Raw genomic sequence first — 11,070 nt, forward strand, 5'->3', positions numbered from 1 at the left:
TCTCGATCTTCTGACCTTGTGATTCGCCCGCCTCGGCCTCCCAAAGTGCTGGGATTACAGGCGTGAGCCACCGCGCCCGGCCTGAATTCTTAAAACTACCTTTGCGTTTAATATTGTATTATTAGCCCCATGTTATGAAGAACCTAAAGTTCAAAGATATTAAATAATTTGCCCAAAGTCACTCACTTCAGAGCTTCAAATTCAGATAGTTCTATTTAATGAACATATTATACTAATGATTTAAGAAATATGTTAATTGCTAGTAATATGTTTATCTCCTTTTGAAAGCAATTATACTTCATTTACCTAAATAATACATTGACTAAGTAAAACAAAAGCTTAGAAATGTAAGTGGTGAATATGTGTAGTCATTTTATTATCTATTGTGTAACTCAGAGGTTGTGATTTTTCAGTGAGAAATGGATACATAGGCAAGTTTGGGCATTGACTGTTGAGGTGACAGAAGTCCTGGTTTGGCTTTGTTGCTTTGTTTCTACCATAATACCAATTTTGTTCCTATTGGGTTGGTACTTGGGTCTCCATTCATTCTCAGAGATAGAGGAGATATGCAAAGTGAATTGCTTTTCATTTTGTTCACTGAATAAGTGGAAGGAAAACTAATGACAGTGATTACCGTGATTAGAACAAGATCAGGTCAGGGCTCTGGGGATCTGTGGAAATAGTAGCCCACAGCTCTCTGCACAAGTTAGACCAGGGAAGATTTTTAGCAGCTGAAGCAGAGGAGGAGTGCAGAGCCAGGAGGCATGCAGTCCGGTTGTGGCTAGAAGCAAGACCAAGTGGGGACTCGGAAGGGCCTGGACTTCAGCTCATCCTTTCAGTTATAGCTGTCTTTTTCTTTCTTTCCCTTCCTTATTCAATCTCTGCCTTTGACATTTTCTGACCCATAATCTTTTGCTTTTTCCTCTTGCTTGGCTTGCTAACTCTCCCTCTCCATCTTAGGTCCCATTTCCTTTGAAAACCAGCTATATGTGAAATTATAGTCTTACTGTATGTATATACTTTTCTGTTTCTTTTATTTAATTTAAAATTAGGTATTATGAACACTTGTAGAAGCTGTGGCATAGTGAAAAAAACACTTGACTCGGAATGAGAATTGCTTAGAGTCCCAGCTCTGCTATTTCATGGTCAGTAACTTAACCTCTTTGAGCTTAAGCTTTCTCATCTATAAAATAGGAATAATATGAACTTACAGCATTGTTTTAAATATTAAACTAAATAAAAATATATACATATATATGTTGTGTTATATAGGGACACTAAATACGAATGCAAACTGTATACAAATGTCAAGTAGTTGTATTCTTTCATTTCTTCTTTTTCTCAAACTCAAGAACTGAAGTTAAATGTAAGCTGGTTTGTTTTTGTTATAACCCTTGACTTTTGTTTTTGTTATAACCCTTAATGTTTTTTTAGATTTAGTTGGTCAGTGACTATAAATAGGAAAACGATTCCCTATTCTTATAGTATTATAGTTTTATAAATTTACTATTGTTTTGCTCATTTCTCTGAGAACAGCAGCATATTAAGCTACTGTCATCATTAATTCATAAGTACGCTTGAGTTAGTTTAGGAGATTAACCCAATTTGCAGTGGAGTGCTGGAAGGAATACGACTAAGGATGGTTATGTTTTGAAGAATGAGTCAGGGATGAGAGGTCGTCAGGTTCAGTGACCTGGAGGAGCCTTGAGCAGCCACAGAACCTCAGGTTCAAAGTGCTCTCCAAGAACTGGGGAGTTAGGGAGGAGTATACCAAAGAAAAACTTTGGGTGTCTTACAACTTTCTTTGGCATTGGCTCGGATAAAAAAAGTGGAACGTAAGAAACAGTTATGTAAGTTCCTCTTCTTTTATGTGGCATAACAAATATAAATTAAAATTTTTGAGAAGAAGTTCATTTAAAAATTATTTTGTAAGTAAGACATTTAGTTCCCTAAAATAGACTTGTACATTATTGTCAAGTAAACTTTTATTCTCTGGAATCCTTGGAGAAAAGAAGTATCTTTCTGAACATCTGAATTTTCCATATAGCTGAAGATTAGGAGTTAAATTGATTACTCTTGTGGATTACTTTAATTTTTAAAATAAAATGTATTATATACTTGCCTTCCCTCCAGAATAATATAAGTTTTAAAACTGATGATTCAAAACTATTATGAAGATTTGTTATTGTGATAATAAGATAGCAGGCAATTCTTAACTTTGTTTATTCAATTGACGTGACACATACCTAGAACGTAATTATAAGTGAATGTGATACTCCATAGATGCAGCCATCCTCCTTCTCTAGCCCATAGAAAAGTATATACTTCTTGGTTGAATGAATAAATGAATGAATGAAAAGGAGTGAAAGTTTAGTACAGTTCAATTGTAAGCATTTCAACTACATACAGTATTTTCAGGAAGGAGGCGCTTCCTTCCTGCCATTATTAGCCTACTTGTAGAAACCTACTATGTTATCTCTATGAACTGGAGGCATGGATGATCAGCCTGCAGGTGGCAACTCTCCTTCTCAAGCCTAAAGTATCTATATAAGCTAAGGACAGCTTGATAAAATTCCATCTGACTTCAAACTTACTCCAATGACACAGAACCCGCCACTCCCATGTCTCTTGGTTCATGGCTTGCACTGGGACAGCCACTTCTATGTTGCCTTGAGTACTAGAACTGTGTTTGCCATACCTAGTGGCATGTTAGTATGTGAATTGATTGAATAAATGTAGTAATGAGAATGAGAGATCAAAGCCGAGGTAAAAGAATTGGACCAAAAGAAGGTGTCGGGACATATCAGGGAGCCATTTTTCTGGAGGAATTAGTAAATTGTTTAGAAGATAATTCAAACTCTTTGGAGTGATGATGATATGATTTCAGTAAGTGAATAGCCTCTCCTGGTGCTTCTTTGGAGAGAACAGTCGTTTGACTGTAAAATTTCTCTTATGTTTTGACAACAGAAAGGAAAAATAATTATTATTTTAAGGATGGACTACAGCTTTTGCCAAATAACCTAGGAGAATGGCACATTCCTTACAGAGAAAAAAAGTGAATTTTTGTTTGGAAGATACCATGATTGGCTTTTTTGTTAGTTTGAAAGGCTGAAGTCTCTAGGCAATGTCTGGAAGGAAAAGACTGAAAGAAAAAAGCTTAGATTTCCTTGGCAGAGAAAAGTAACAGAAATTTGAGAAATGCCCTCTTTGGCTAAGGTTGATAGGAGTAGGAAATAGAAGAAAGATAGGAGAAAGGTTTGGAGGCAGTGAGAGAGAGGGATCCAGAACCATGACAAAAGGAAGGTGTTCATGGAGAAAGATGATCAGGAAGACTGAGGAACCTTTCATAAAAGTGATCTGTAGACTTCAACTTGAAGGTGTTTCTGCACTGTGCTGTAATTATCCTTTGTTCACCTTAAACCTTTGTAAAGGAACTCTGTACTAATCATACATGTTGAGGCCAGGCGCGATGGCTCATGACTGTAATCCCAGCACTTTGGAAGGCCAAGGCGGGTGGATCACGAGGTCAGGAGATCGAGACCATCCTGGCTAACACGGTGAAACTTCATCTCTATTAAAAATATAAAAATTAGCCGGGCGTGGTGGCGGGCGCCTGTAGTCCCAGCTACTCAGGAGTCTGAGGCAGGAGAATGGCATGAACCTGGGAGGCGGAGCTTGCAGTGAGCCAAGATCGCACCACTGAACTCCAACCTGGGTGACAGAGCGAGACTCCATCTCAAAACAAAAACAAAACAAAACAACAACAACAACACATGTCAAGTGAAGAAGGGATGGTTTTCTACACTTGGAGTAAACTGAGTGATGAAAAAATAAACAGTTGCTGGAAACAAGGCAATGAATGGGGGTTGAAGGGTGCTAGGAGCAGGGATTTGGAACCCTGAGCTGACAGCAGTGATGGTGGCTGGCAGCACTGATTTAGACTGGGTGGCAGGGACTGACTCAGGAATATTTGACAAACCCACTTCTCTGTCAGGAATCTAGAGGAAAGTGGCCCATTGGGGTAGGGACAATACTGGAGGATCCTGCTATCAGCATGTGAATAATGGCTAGTTAGGAGGTCGGCCTTCGGGTTAAATAAAAATCTCATTACGTAGCTATAAATTTTTATCTAATCCTTTAAGCCTTAAAATTGCAGACAGACAAGAACCATTTCAGCATACTATTATGAGGTTCAAAAAATGATTTGTGACTGAGTTTGCAAGGCTTCTGATTTTTATGGGCTCAGGATCAAACTCAGCTGTGTTTTTTGAGGTTTGGCTACTATTCAAGACACAGCTTTATACTCTTTGATGTTTTGAAACACAACGTGATAAGAGATCAAAGGAGGGAAAATGTATTGCCTATAAGGTCTGATGCATTCATTTTAAAGGCAGGTGTGCCTTGCAAAACTAGGGTGGATGCAAAGTGAACTGTTTAGGCTGAATAAGCAGCTCAAAGAAGCAGAAAATTGTCTTCTGTGGTAACTTAATCCCTAATGATTATTTCTCGCCACATTAAAAAAAAAAATTAGCAAAACAGGCCCAGTGCAGTGGCTCACGCCTGTAATCCCAGCACTTTGGGAGGCTGAGGTGGGAGGATTGCTTAAGCCCAAGAATTTGAGACCCCCCTGGGCAACATGGCAAAACCTTGTCTCAACAAAAAATTAAAAAAAAAAAAAAATAGCAGGCCATGCGTGCCTGTGGTCCCAGCTACTCAGGAGGCTAAGGTGGAAGAATCACAGTGGTTGAGGCTACAGTGAGCCAAGATTGTGCCACTGCACTCCAGCCTGGGTAATAGAATGAGACCCTGTCTCAAAAAATAAAAATAAAAATAAAAGCAAAACAAACACTCCAGGATCAACTTTTCTGCTTTTCATTAAGCCATTTTGTAGTCCTACATTTTGTAAATGTTTATCCTCTAACAATCTTTTTCTATTCCCTGGACCTGATTAAAGTGGTCCTTGGCCAGGCGCAGTGGCTCCCGTCTGTAATCCCAGCATTTTGGGAGACCTGAGGTCAGGGGTTCGAGACCAACCTGGCCAATGTGGCAAAACCCCATCTGTACTAAAAATATAAAAATTAGCTCTGGCCATGGTGGCGTGCACCTGTAATCCCAGCTACTCAGGAGGCTGAGGCAGGAGAATCACTTGAACCTGGGAGGTGGAGGTTGCAGTGAGCCAAGATCGCACCATTGTACTCCAGCCTGGGCAACAAGAATGAAACTCCATCTCAAAAAAAAAAAAGACAAAGAAAAAAAAAAGTGGTTCTTTACCTTTGGTTTTATTACTGTAAAAATATAACAGAAATTGAAAAGCCTTAAAATGCCAGCTTTGACTGTACTTCATACATTTAACAATTTGAAATGCTTACTATGCATGTCAGCCATTGATTTTATTTAATTGGTCTTGATTTTATTTGATGGTTTATATATTTCGTGCTCATCACTGGACAAATTAAAGAATTTACAATCTCAGGTAGGGAAATACTATGTCATAGAAAATGGAATTTTATGTTATCATTACCCTATTGCCCTCCTAAAATTAATGAACATAAGCTTTAGAAGGCCTTTATCCTAAAGAGAAATGTAATTTATGGGTGATTAAAAATGGCATTTGGCATCAGGCTCTTAATTAGATGTGAAACCTGTTAATTATTTGTAATAAAATTAAGTCAGTGACCATTAGTTTGATCGTACCAGACATTTTAAGGAATATAATCTGCATGAAGATGAAGGCTGCTTGTGCTGTGTATAACATGTTGTGTCTGCCCGCTCCCTGTCCTTTCTGGAGAATACTCCCTCCTTCTCCACTCACATGGTTACCATGGGAACAGCCATTTTGGGTGACATGACACCCTGGACAACACACAGCTGAATGACCTGCAAGTGGATATCTGACCAAAAGAGGGCCAGAGGCTTTCTGCAGGGATTCTGGAACTAGAACTGAGACAGAACCCCAGTATCTAGCCAGATGCTAAAGATAGTGAATGCAGTTTTTCCATCAGTGGCCATATTTTTCACTATGTGGACTATAAAGAAACAGAAGAAGCCAGCCTGCAGAGAAAATAGAATGACAAAGATATTGGGGCAGGGGGTAGATAATCTCCCATATAAATTCCGACAGATGGATTTCATGTAATATGTAAATTTAATTATATTTAAAGTTTTTTGAGAGCAACTTTGAGCTAGCTTGTACTTTCATTCCCTGTATCTTTCCCAATATGTATAAATTAGTTCAATTTGAATTTTAGTCCCCAGCAAGATCCCTCATTAATCTGTTCAGTGGCCACCCCTCACCCTGCAGACTGTTCTGCCTCTCTACTTCTGCTACAGAAATTCGGCACAACCATTTGCTTCCACCCACCTCAACTCCCCCGCAACACACCAGCAAGAATAGAGAAGTCCATGACTTCAGTGGCTATAAGTTTCATTTTTTAAAATTATGATACAATTTATAAATAGTAACATTCACCCTTTTTAGTGCACAGTTCTGTAATGAAGAATGGTTCCATCACCCTAAAAAATTTTCCTATGCCGGCAGGGCACGGTGGCTCATGCCTGTAATCCCAGCACTTTGGGAGGCCAAGGTGGGCAGATCACGAGCTCAGGAGATCGAGACCATCCTGGCCAACATGGTGAAACCCTGTCTCTACTAAAAATACAAAAATTAACCAGGTGTGGTGGTGTACACCTGTAGTCCCAGCTACTTGGGAGGTTGAAGCAAGAGAATTGCTTGAACCTGGCAGGTGGAGGTTACAGTGAGCTGAGATTGTGCCACTTCAGCCCAGGCGACGGAGCAAGACCTCGTCTCAAAAAAAAAAAAAAAAAAAAAAAAAAATTTTCCTATGCCTCTTTGTAATCAGCTCCTTTTCCTGTCCCCAGCCTCTGGCAACCATTGATCAGTTTTCAGTCCTTATATTTTCACCATTGCAAAAAGATTGGGTAAACAGAATCATATGTATGTAGCCTTTTCAGCCTGGCTTCTGTCCGCATAATGCATTTGAGATTCATCCATGTCGTTGCCATGTATTAGGAGTCTGTGGCTTTTTTTTTTTTTTTTTTTTTTGAGACAGAGTCTCGCTCTGTCCCCCAGGCTGGAGTGCAGTGGCCGGATCTCAGCTCACTGCAAGCTCCGCCTCCCGGGTTCACGCTATTCTCCTGCCTCAGCCTCCGGAGTAGCTGGGACTACAGGCGCCCACCACCTCGCCCGGCTAGTTTTTTTTTGTATTTTTTTTAGTAGAGACGGGGTTTCACCTTGTTAGCCAGGATGGTCTCGATCTCCTGACCTCGTGATCCGCCCGTCTCGGCCTCCCAAAGTGCTGGGATTACAGGCTTGAGCCACCGCGCCCGGCCCAGAGTCTGTGGCTTTTTATTGCTGAGTAGTAGTCCATTGCATGGATGGACCACAGTTCATTTATCGATTCCCCACTTGTAGGATATTTTACATATTTCCATTTTCTAGCAATTACAAATAAAGCTGCCATAACCATTTATGTATAGTATTTAGTGTGAACACAGGTTTTCATTTCACTTAGATAAATACCTAGGAGTAGGGCTGTTGGGGAATGTCAACTTTTTGTTTTGTTTTGTTGTTTTATTTTAGCCATTCTAATAAGGGTTTGTGATATCTCATTGTGATTTAATTTGGATTTCCCTAATGACTAATGATGTTGAGCATCTTTTCATGTACATTTTGGCCACTATATCTCTTCTTTTATGAAGTATCTATTCAGATCTTTTGCCCCCTTTTAATTTTGTTGCTGAATTTTGAGAATTCTTTATATATATTCTGTATAAAAGTCAATGGCTTGTGTTTTAAAGTGGGTGTTTTCTAGTCTCTGCCTTCTTTTCTCGTTTCCCTTTTCTCATCTATGCTATCCGTGAGGGATGCTCTTTTTCAGCAATTATTCTGGTTGCTGTGACTGCTGTTCACCACCTATTTCTTCCCTCCTTTTCTCTTTTCTTATTTGATTTTAGTTAATACTTCCATATATATCATTCATTCAGCAAATAATTGTGGAGCATTTCATGTTAAAGCTGACTTTTTTGAATTTGCCAGCAAACACAAGGGCTGTTTCTTCAGGTTTGGGATCTTATTGATTACATTATATGTAACCTGAGAATTGCCAGCTAATTTTTGGCATTTGGGGTCATTTCTGGATGTTGCTTCTTTATTATCAAAGTTATTTTGAGAGATTTTTTTTCTTTTTTTCTGGCCACTCCTGAGTCCAGGACTTGCGATCTGGCAACCTGCGGGTTGCAAAAAACTGGTTTTGAAATAGTTAAGGTTTCATTCCAGTTAGATTTGGCATAACAAATTGATAGCTACAAAGATTAACGTGTAATGTAGAGATCATTATTCACCAGCTTGTACCTGTTTCAGAGTTCTGTAATCCTTTCTATTCTAATCCTTTCCTCTGTTTTGGGAATTGGTCCCTGGTAGCAGAACTTGTTTTTGTTATCCACAGGGGGCTTCCTTTGCCTTTGCACCCATTTGCTAATGAACTAGAAGAATGTTTTCCTCTGTGTAAAAGTTGGATAGAGTTCTGTGGAGCTTCATTTCTACTGTTCACTGGAATGCTGTATGGAATGTTCTTGTGGCATTTCACTGGGAAGCATGAAAAACATGTTCCTATGACATTTCAAAGAGGGTTGATATTTATTCTGCAATATTACACTGTAGGGTCTAGAAAGTTTGAACAAAACATGATTTCTTTCATTTTAAAATCAATTTATGCTTACAGCTCTATCTTTTTTTATACAGCAAATATAGTCTTTAACATCAGTATAGTCTTTAACCATCAGTGGCATGATCTCAGCTCACTGCAACCTACACCTCCCACCTACACCTCCCAGGCTCAAGTGATCCTCCCACCTCAGCCTCCCAAACAGCTGGGACTGTAGGCGTGTGCCACTACACCCAGCTAATTTTTTTTTTTTTTTTTTTGTAGAGATGGGTTTTCACCATGTTGCCAAGACTGATCTCAAACTCCTGGGGTTCAACTGATCCTCTAGCCTTGGCCTCTCAAAGTGCTAGAATTACAGGCATGAGCCACCATGCCCGGCCTGTAAACATTTTTTCGTGTTTTTAAATTATGAAAGCAACTGATTTTGAAGTATCTTTTTCAATTGAAGATTCACTTCCTAATTGGTTTTTGTGTGAACATAAGTTTTCATTTATCTGTGATAGATGCAAAGAGCACAATTGCTGTTAGGGTTAGCTGCATGTTTAGCTGTTTCAGGAACTGCTAAAGTGTTTTCCAGATTGGCTATACTGTTTTATATTTCCACCACAATCTATGAGTACAGTTTCTCTTCATTCTTGCCAGCATTTGATGTTGTTGCTGTTTTTTACTGTAGCCATTTTGATAGGCATGTAGTAATAGTTCATTATGGTTTTGATTTTCATTTCCCTAATGGCTAACGATGTTGAACATCTTTTATGTGCTTGTTGCCATCTGTATTTCCTCTTTGGTAAAATGTCTCTTCATGTCTTTTACCCATTTTCTCTTTTTTGTTTATTTTTATTTTATTTTTTAAGTAGAGATGGGGTCTTGCTATGTTGCCCAGGCTACTCTCAAACTTCTGGCTCAAGCAATCCGCCTGCTTCAGCTTTCCAAAGTAATTTCATGCCTGGGATTATAGGCACGAGCCACCCCACCCAGCCTTTTGTCCATTTTCTAGTTAGATTGTTTGTTTGTTTGAGGCAGGATCTTGGTCTGTTGCCCAGGCTGGAATTCAGTGGCACAATCTCAGTTCACTGTAGTTTCTGCCTCCAGGGCTCAAGCGATTCTCGTGCCTCAGCCTCCCGAGTAGCTGGGATTGCAGGCATGCACCACCACACCTGGCTAATTTTTGTATTTTTAGTAGAGACAAGGTTTCACCATGTTGGTCAGCCTGGTCTCAAACTCCTGATCTCAGGTGATCTGCCTGCCTTAGCCTCCCAAATCGCTGGGATTACATGGGTGAGCCACCATGCCTGGCAGATTGCTTGTTTTTTATACTATTAAGTGTTTTGGGCTTTGGTTGGAGGGTTGGGTTTCGGAGAGAGGACATTTGGAGAGCATGGGTTGTTTTTTTTTTTTAGACAGAGTTTCACTCTTGTTGCCCAGGCTCGAATGCAGTGGCGCAATCTCAGCCCACTACAGCCTCTGCCTTCTGGGTTCAAGCGATTCCCCTGCCTCAGCCTCCCAAGTAGCCGGGATTACAGGTGCATGCCACCACACCTGGCTAATTTTTGTATTTTTAGTAGAGATGGGATTTCACCATCTTAGCCATGCTGGTCTTGAACTCCTGACCTCGTGAGAGCATGGGTTTTTATTTATTTCCTTTTTCTCTTTTTAATTGTTGTGGGTACATAGTAGACAGTGTATATGAGATATTTTAGTACAGGCATATAATGTGTAATAACCACACCATGGAAATTTGGGTATCCATCCTCTCAAGCATTTATCCTTGGTGTTGTTACTAGATCTTATTCATTGCTTCTATTGTTTTTTGTACCCCTTAACCATCCCCATCCCCCATACACATACTCCCCTACTACCTTCCTAGCCTCTGGTAACCATGCTTCCATTCTTGATTTTCATGAGTTCATTTGTTTTAATTTTTAGATCCTGCAAATAACTGAGAACATCTGATGTTTGTCTTTCTGTGCCTGGTTTATTTCACTTAACATAATGACCTCCGGTTCCATCCATGTTGTTGCAATGATAGAATCTCATTCCTTTTTATGGCTGAATACTACTTTATTGTATATAGGTACCACATTTTCTTTATCCTCATTTTGTCATCGTTTTTGGACACTTAGGTTGTTTCCAAATCTTGGCTGTTGTGAACAATACTATTAACAAATACGGGAGTGTAAATATCTCTTTGATATACTGATTTCCTTTCTTTTGGGCATATACCTAAGAGTAGGATTGCTAAATCATATGGTAGCTCTATTTGTAGTTTTTTTTTTTTTTTCTTTGAGATAGAATCTTGCTCTGTCGCCCAGGTTGGAGTGCAGTGGCGTGATCTTGGCTCACTGTAAGCTCTTCCTCCCGGGTTCACGCCATTCTCCTGCCTCAG

At 39.6% G+C, this 11,070-nt stretch overlaps 1 protein-coding gene across 3 annotated transcripts in view; it reads left to right on the forward strand.

Annotated features, from left to right (window-relative positions):
• CAB39L (calcium binding protein 39-like) overlaps positions 1-11,070 on the forward strand; it is a 138,595-nt gene that overhangs the window by 68,296 nt on the left and 59,229 nt on the right. The window lies entirely within an intron of this gene.

The sequence above is a fragment of the Colobus angolensis genome, unplaced genomic scaffold (genome assembly GCF_000951035.1).
Source record: "Colobus angolensis palliatus isolate OR3802 unplaced genomic scaffold, Cang.pa_1.0 Scaffold101, whole genome shotgun sequence".
NCBI classification, from domain to species: Eukaryota; Metazoa; Chordata; class Mammalia; order Primates; family Cercopithecidae; genus Colobus; species Colobus angolensis.